Source organism: Miscanthus floridulus, chromosome 8 (assembly GCF_019320115.1).
Source record: "Miscanthus floridulus cultivar M001 chromosome 8, ASM1932011v1, whole genome shotgun sequence".
NCBI classification, from domain to species: domain Eukaryota; kingdom Viridiplantae; phylum Streptophyta; class Magnoliopsida; order Poales; family Poaceae; genus Miscanthus; species Miscanthus floridulus.
Window position 1 is genome coordinate 112350980 of NC_089587.1, and position 8857 is coordinate 112359836.

At 40.0% G+C, this 8857-nt stretch overlaps 1 non-coding gene across 1 annotated transcript; it reads right to left on the reverse strand.

Moving 5' to 3' along the window:
* Nucleotides 1-216: 216 nt before the first annotated feature.
* Nucleotides 217-323, reverse strand: LOC136478620 (small nucleolar RNA R71). The gene has a single exon (XR_010764342.1). It is a non-coding gene; the product is annotated as a small nucleolar RNA R71 (small nucleolar RNA).
* Nucleotides 324-8857: the final 8534 nt, after the last annotated feature.

An 8857-nucleotide genomic window follows, 5' to 3' on the forward strand; every position in this document is an offset into this window, starting at 1 on the left:
GAGGATGCCAATGCTCATCTTTAGAATTTTCTAGAGATTTGCAACACAATCTCAATTAGAGGAGTCCCACAAGACGCCATTAGACTCTGACTTTTTCCTTTCTCATTGCTCGAAAAGGCAAAGCATTAGTTCTATACCAACGTGGGGACCTTGAATACCTGGGAGAAGTGTTCTAACGACTTCCTCGTTAAGTTCTTCCCTGTTGGTAAAACTAATCTTCTTTGTAGTAAACTTTCTAACTTTCAACAGCAAGCCCGAGAATATATTCCTGAGGCATGGGAGCGACTCCAAGAGTACGTTGAAGCATGCCCTCACCATGGAATGGAGGACTAGCTGCTCACCCAAAACTTCTACCATGGACTTACAATGGAGTCCTGACAACACCTCAATGTTGCCGCTGGAGGAGCATTCTTCTCCCTGAAAATGGACCAAGCAAAGGAGTTGATCGAGAAGATGTTGGAAAACCAAGGATGGACTGATGAACATCTCAAAGGTATGACCCATACTTATGAAGTTAATTCTTTATCTATGGAATATCTTTTGAATAGGTTAGAAGAAAGAGCAAATTGGAAAAGAGATCATGCCGCTATAGAATATTTTGTAGCCAAACAGCCATAGGTAAGCCTACCATGTGAAGAATGAGGAGGCATGAATCACACTAGTGATACCTGCCCCAGTTGAGACCTCAAATCTCTTATCAATGATGGTGGATACGGACCACCTCCATATCAACTTTACTAGAGATGGAATCCACGTATAAATCAAGGTAATTTACCCATTCATCCTTCTGCATATTCTTCTCTTAGAGATCTTGTTTTTAGTCAAGCCAAAATTAATGAGCAAACACATAGTAAGTTGCTTGATCATGATAGGATCTTAGGAGATATTCATGCTAGACTTGATGAATTTTCTTTAGCTTTAAGGAATCAGCTTAACTTTAATGAAAAGTTAGAAAATCAACTAGCTACTTTGATTTCAAAATTTTCACATAATGAAAAAGTTAATGCCATAACCACGAGATGTGAAAAAGCCACTTGTGATCCACCTTATCCTAAAGCAACAAAGAAAAAAGTAGTAATTCAAGTTTCGGCTAAAGAAGAAGCCCCCGTTGTGCCTCAAGAAAAAGGAAAGATAGCCCCTCATGAGTTTTATGACACTAAGGTGTTGCCATTTTCGGAGCACAATTAAAAGGCAACATATGATGAACAATTCAAAAAATTCATCGAGGTAATTCAAAAATTATATATACATATACCGTTAGTTGATGCTATGCAGGTCCCCACATATGCCAAGTATTTAAAAGATATGCTTAACAAAAAGAAGCCATTGCCAAGTGTAGAGATGGTGAAATTAACCAAGGAGTGCAGCACAACTATACTCAATTAGCTGCCTGAAAAGAAGAAGGACTTAGGGAATCCTACAATTTCATGCTCAATCGGTGCCTAGAAATTCAACCAAGCCCTCTACGATCTTGGAGCAAGCGTCAGTGTCATGCCAAAGATAGTGTATGATAAATTAAATCATAATTCATTATCCCCAACCACAATGTGTTTGCAGCTGGCCATCTTGTTCTTTCCTCCCCACTCATCTTGTCCTTGCCTCCAACATTTCAAATCCATTCACTCACCCCTTGGCCTCTTCCTTTCACTCATTCACCTGGTAGAGCACATGTGAGAGCATCTAGGAGAGAACCAAAACAAAAGGTGGCAGAAATGCCACTATAGGGGGCCGGCCGGTGCCCTACTCTGGTGCCCTTTGGCACTTTGCTTCCCTCTTCACTCATGTCCTTGTGAAGCTCACTCACTCATTCCACCAGCATTCTCACCACCAAGAGCTGAAGTTCCACTCCCCCTCTCCCTCGTACTCCTCATCATGAGCATATTTGCTTAAGGCACTAAGCAAATGAATTATTAGGGGGAGGAGAAGCATCATAGTGGTGATCCACACATCATACAAGGGAGTAGTCTATTTGTTTTACTAATCCTTAACCCCTCTCTTGTCTCGAGCTTGTCATTTGCTTGTAGGATCGTGAAGAAATTCAAGAATGCCTTGGGCCTTGGAAGTAGCATGAGGGCCAACAAGCACATTTAGTTTCCGTCGGATAGCAACTCCGACGTGGGAAGCCAAAGCAACTAGGACAGCAATGCCATGTTCGTTGACCAAGCAAGCCAAGAGAGTGGAGGTCAACAAGTTGATCAAGAAGAACTAATTCACGTTCTAACAAGTGATGAACAAATCATCTTGGTGGACGAACATGAGAGGCAAGCTTTTTGAATCCTACAAGACCAAACAATTCATCATACCCGCGCCTATGACCACGACTTCCTAAATCGCATAGGTATGATCACTGAGTTCCAAGTTATTTTTCATGCAATAGGATGGGAAAATTTTTGGCGTGTGAATGAAGATGGGTGTAGGCAACTTACCATAGAATTTTTATACACGCTCACTAGAACCGCTACTCATGTCACTTTTAGATTATTCGGTGAGTAGTATACCTACACATGGAAACAATTTAGTGTCTTGCTAGGCTTTGATAAAAATTGCAATCTTAATTTGGATAGAGCCATAGAAGGATTTGATCGAGTTAACTTTTGGAAAGAAATTAGTGACAAAGATATCTCTAGTCAACCAAGAACTAGTGAAATTCATAATCCAACCTTGCGCTTTATGCACCGATGGCTTGCCATGACACTTTTTCCTAGGAATGATCTATGTACTGTTAGAGTTGATGAAATGAAAATCATGTATGCCATGCTAAATAAAACTCATATTTCTCCTATCATTGGCATGGTAGATTATTGGGTAGGAACTTTTCAACGTGATGAATATGTTGAGTGCACCTCCTTAATCACTAGACTTGCAAGAAACATGGGTCTTCTTGATAGGGCTTTAATTAATTACATACCCATTGATAGAGTCACTCTTGATTATGATCACTTCTTCCAAGCACACATGATGAAATTAGATCAAGATGATGATACTTATATCATGACTTATCGTGGGTGTGTCATTGAAATCCGTTTGCCCAACATGGAATATTGGTTAAGTAATGTTGACCAACTAACCATCCCATTGGAAACCATAGAAGCATACAACCGTAAGATTGCAGGTGAAATGCAGGTGACACAGAGGATGACAAGAAGACAAGCTGCTGCTGCCTGAGCTGCTGCACAAGCTCAGGCCGAACAAAATGTTCGTGATGCTCTCAACCGGGGATCGGGTACCCATCTTAGTGGGGAGCTTGGTTTAGCCTACCTAGCTAACAAGAGGTGGGAGGATCTCACTAGCACCATCAGCCAGAACACCACTAGCAGCAGGCACCAGAAGGGGTCTCTCCCTAGGATCAGTAGCAGTATGGATGATCCTAGTTACACTCAGTGGGAGGATCACAACTGCACTCAGCAGGAGGCTCACAGTGGCTTCCTCCATTTGGAGAAGGCCCTTCTCATTTTGTAGGATGCAGAGATAGGCAGCTATTCAGTTTAGAGGGATACCCCCCCCTACTCATGCAGGTCGTCATTCCACTTCAGTTGTTCTTGGAGATTGGGAACGTGACATGGGCTTCATGCAGCACCAGATGGAGGGAATCCACCTCGACACCACCACACTTTGCCATGACTTTCATGCACATGTGTAGAACTTTTAGCAGTACCAACAAGAGACCTGAGGAGAGCTAGCGGCCATACATGCATTAGGTGAAGAAAATGACCATCATTGGGACGATGTTTATCGTCGCATGGGATGGAGACACAACTGATCCCATGACAGAAGCAAGCTTGGGGGAAGAGCCCCCCGCCAAGTTAAGTATTCTATGTCTCTACTTAGTAGTATTTATATTTCTATCTCGCATTTTTAATTTCATTAGCATCTAAAAAAACGTTGCTATGCTCTATAAATAAATAAATAAGCTAGTAACCCATAGTTATGCTTTATTGATTTTAATTTCAAATAAAAACACTCTCACTACTACCTAATAAGAATAAAAGGAAACATCTGTCAGACCAAATAAATGTTGCTCCATTAATTTCTGCACCACCTCATGTTTGCAACCACTGATGTTTTGGCATTGTTAGTATATTTTTGCTTTTACCATGACCTTGAGTCCGGTGGGTCACAAATGCTAGAGCTAAGTTTGAGTGGTAGAATATCATGATTAGCAAAGAATGGAGTAAGTTTTTATCCTGTGTTGAGCAAGGTTTATCTCTAGAGAATTTCTTTTGAAAACATAAAAAGTTGCTTAGTTCTTCTGTGGCACAAAACACCTACCAGAGCCATACATGTTTAGCACTTTGAAACTTCCACATATGCTACTTGCCTTAGTAGTGAGCCTAGTCAAGCCTTGTTGATTTTAGTTGAGCAACTTGTCATGTTCCCAAGATCGAGAGCACATACACCCACCTATGTAATTGCTACTCTTACACTGAGAGTATGCAACCACATGCTTTCCACTCCAAATATTTATTCCATGGCATATGTTTATTCCTCCATTGAAATGTCTCAAAAAGGAGCATGGCAATCTCTAAAAAAAGAAAAAAAAGAAGAAATATAAGGTAAATGATCATTGATAATTAATAATTGAACACTCAGAATGCTCCTTTCTATGGCATTAGCATGACTAAGTAGATACAATAGAGAAATCATTCCTAAATCATTCTTAATTATAAGTCAAAGCATACTATGATTAGTGTTGACGGTCATTAACATCAATTATCAACTGTCAACATATCCTGCATATATACTTAATTCCATCACCAAACATAGGTATAGGGGTTTAAACTGATAAATTCTACAAGTTTTGGTGAATTTGTGTTTTCAGCAGGGTATATTCAGAAAACCATCAAGGAGGACCTATTCGTCAAAGCAAACCATGTTTATCCACAATGAAAACTTAGGAAGACTCTAGAAGACTCCAGAGGGCAAACCACCAAAGATGGGGCCCACCTATCACTGAGATAGGTTGGTCGGCCCCACCACTAGGCTAGCCGGCCTATGGGGCCCACTAGTCAGCCCCCGCTTTGTATGTCAGTTTCCCACCACCTTAAAGATTGCATCTATGTCGTCCTTTTAAGTCAGTTTGATCCGAGGGTCTAGAATTGACACTACCCCCTATATATACAGCCCTGTACCCCCTCTAGGAGAACCATCCCTGAAACCCTAATCCATTTCTTTAAGATCAGAGCCAACAATCAAGAGAAGATTAGTCCTCCATAAGATCTAGTCTTATAAATAGAAATAATGAGAAAGAGAGTGAGGGAAGAGTTTGGAGGAGGTGCCAGCCTATTGGTGCTCTCTCTCTATGGCTTGTACCTTGGTGGATCCAAGTTCTATCTGAGCTTGCCTCTGAGATTTCTCTGGTAATCAACTTTTAATTCAAGTAAGAATCTTGTTTATATTGTTCATCAGGATTGTGACACTTTTGAGTGCTTTATTCTAGTTCTAGAGGGAGTAAAGTATTAATCATAAGTGTAAGCATGGTGCTTAGACTTGGGTTAATCATGGATGCACCCTACATTCCAGATCGATGGTAGCTTGCGAGGGTGACTCTTATAGCCTCGCTGAATCCTTTGTTGTCCACCTCCTGTTTGTAGGCCAAGTAGGACCCGGTTATGAAGGAAAGTATCCTCTGTTAGTGTCTTTCCCTTAGTAATGTCCCTAGTTGAATAGTAGAAGACATAGCTTACCGAAGTCAGAACTAGAGAACCTTAGTTATCCTCTCTATGCTCCTATTTATCCTTAGCCTTGTTGCTACCCCTGGTTAAGTTAGACCGTAGTTAGTCTCACACATTTCCCTATGGATATGATACTTGGAATATTTTTGGGTGAAAGCTACAGTGGTATCTGTGCGCTTGTAGATTTATCTGTGTGCATTAATAAATACTAACAAGCTTTCTAGCGCCGTTGCCGAGAAAATGGTTGCTGAATTAACTACGAACCTAGCTTAACTCTTTATCTTTTGTTTTCTTTTGTTTTAAGTTAGCATGGATAACACACCTATATATCAATATGCTAAACCCACAAGCGCAAGCCTAGGGCCACCAAAATCTTTAGAGCCTATCCTAACACCTGGTTATGAGCTGTGCTCGTGTTTTATAAAATTGATTCAGGAACAATCCTTCTTGGGAGAAGGCAATGAAAACCCATACTCACACCTACAGGAGTTTGAACAGACCTGTGCATGCTTGTATGTCGCTGGCATGTCTGACAAAACCTTAAGATGGAAGTTGTTTCCATTCTCTTTGATGGGAAGAGCTAAATATTGGCACAATCAAACCGTAGGAAGTATGCAAGGAGATTAGGAAACACTATGCTCTAAATTTTGTTTACGTTTTTTCCGATCTCTAAAGTGGTTAGCCTCCAAAAAGAGGTTCTAAATTTTAGACAACAAGAAGAAGAATCTCTTGGCACATTATGGGAATGTATTAATAGTCTTATCACCACTGGCCTAGACCTTACTATTTCAAACCCAATGCTCCTTCAATATTTTTATATGGGTCTTAGCAAGGATTCTATGCAATCCCTTGATCAAGCCTCTAGAGGAGCTTTCCTTCATTTGTCTGCTAGTGAAGCAAGGTCTATGCTTGATAGAATTAGTGGAAAGACTCCCTACACTAGCATTCATAATGAACTCCCCGAGGAAGAGAAGGAATCATCTCCTAATCAATAAGAGGAAGTTTTGATAGCCAAATCACAACTACTCTAATCCCAAGATTTAGCTATCAATCCCAAACCATCAATTTCCCAAAATCCTCCAAGGGATGAAGAAATTTCACCTTTAGAAATCCCTGTTGAAATTAAGGATGATCTTTTTATGCTGATTTTGGGAAAGCTTAAACTCTCTGCTATATAAAAGACCTTCGAGCGAATATAATTTAAATCCTCTCAAGAAGGGATCTCTTAGAAAGCGTCCTTATTCCTATATAGGACATTGGGAAGGACTCAAGGGTGGTATGTCAAGTGATGCCATAGAAGGAGAGCCGAGTCATCTAGAAGCCAATCCTATCTTCTCCCCTTCTATGCTTGCAACCGATATAAGTTTTGAACCCATCCTTGACCCTGATGAATCCCCCGATGCTCTTACTCCTAAGTCTCTTGATGATTCTAGAAATCCATTAAGACATCCAAAGCATAGGAGCCATGAAGACTACAAGGATGACCAAGAAGAGCCACGACAATGGCTAGAGGATGTTGAGAATTTATATGCCATTGAATGGATAGACAAGACCAAAACCTTAAGGTTAGAACCCAAACCTGATCCAAATGGTGAGCTCAAGTCAATCTCCTTAATAAACATGACTCATCCAAGTTTGGAGAAGGCCTTAGACAAGATTAACCTAAGAGTTACCGATCCAAGGGAAATCTTGGACAATAAAGTATCCAATGAATGTCATAGGCATGGAATGATGGAGACAATGTTTCCGCCTATAGACATTCATGAAGAAACAACCTTGGAGCCTAAAAAAGAAGATGACATAGACGAGCATGGAAGTTATTTGATGAACACCTCTTCAAATCCATGCTCACATGAGAAATCTCCTGAATCAATTGATCTCTCTAACATTGCCACACAAGAGATCTTCAACCCCTCATACTCCCTATTCATAAAGACTTTGAAAGGATGGTTGTAGATACATATGTTTATCATAAATATTGTAAATATCGTTGGCATGAATCTTGAGATAGGCACCCAAAGGTTGGTGTTGGAGGGGAAACCACTTCACTAATTAGAAACACAATTCCAAGGTTTCCTAGGGACGAGCTTCTATCCTAAAACAAGCACTTTTGGGTGATAACATGAGGTTTCACCTTTTGTTGTGATGCCTTTGTGAAATGAGCATAGAAATATGATTGTGAAAATATTTCTTCGGGTATTTTTGTCACTAACCATTGTAGGTTTGAAGCAAAAAGAATGAAGGAGGACGGCGCAAGGTATGTCCAACCAATTATCATGCAACATTGAATCACATTCATACATGAGAGTTCTATCATCCAAACTTGATTTTGCTACAAAATTCAAGCTGGAGGATGGACTTCTCTAAAAAATCCTATGCCATGTTTCTAATTTATCTTGGTTGTTTCTACCTTTAAGCCATGCTCAATTTGCTAAATAAAAAACATGCTCTTTCATCTCCATTTGAGTAAATCTCTATAATGCTTTCATACTACCTTGGTTTGCTATAGTATATGCTTAGGTTTTGAAGTATTTTCATATACCTTTTAAATTAGGCATGGTGCTTAGTTTAAACATTTTTCTTGAATTAAATTAGACGAGGTGTCTAGTTTGATTCTTGAACCAAAAGGTGTGCTAATTTTACTTTCAAAGGCGTTTAAATTAAGCATGGTGCCTAGGTTATAATGTCTTCCTAAATCAAATTAGATGTGGTGTCTAGGTTTATTTTTGAGCCGATAGTATTATGGCAGAACCTCCTAAATTATAGGACCCACATGCACCCGTCACTGTCCAATGACCTCTAACGACAATGCATATGTTCCCAATAACTTAAGAAGACTGTCGGGTGTCCACAGGGAACCCTGAACCATCCACGATTTCCAAGCAGGATCCCATTATAGAGTCATTGTAGTATTACAACATTTATTCAAATATCCACATCAGAGTAAAATAGTGGAAGTCTTACAATAACTTAGTTTACAAACCAGTTGTTTCAAACCTTACAAACTAAGTTCGATAAATATTACAAACCATAGTAGTGGAGTGGTATTAGTAACATAATACAAACACACAATATAAGTACCCTGCCCAAGGGTCACACATTCACTTATCATCATCGATTTGAACAACAGTCATGCAGCACGGTCCAAAGCAGACCTACTCATGAGGCTCACCTGCAACAAGGGT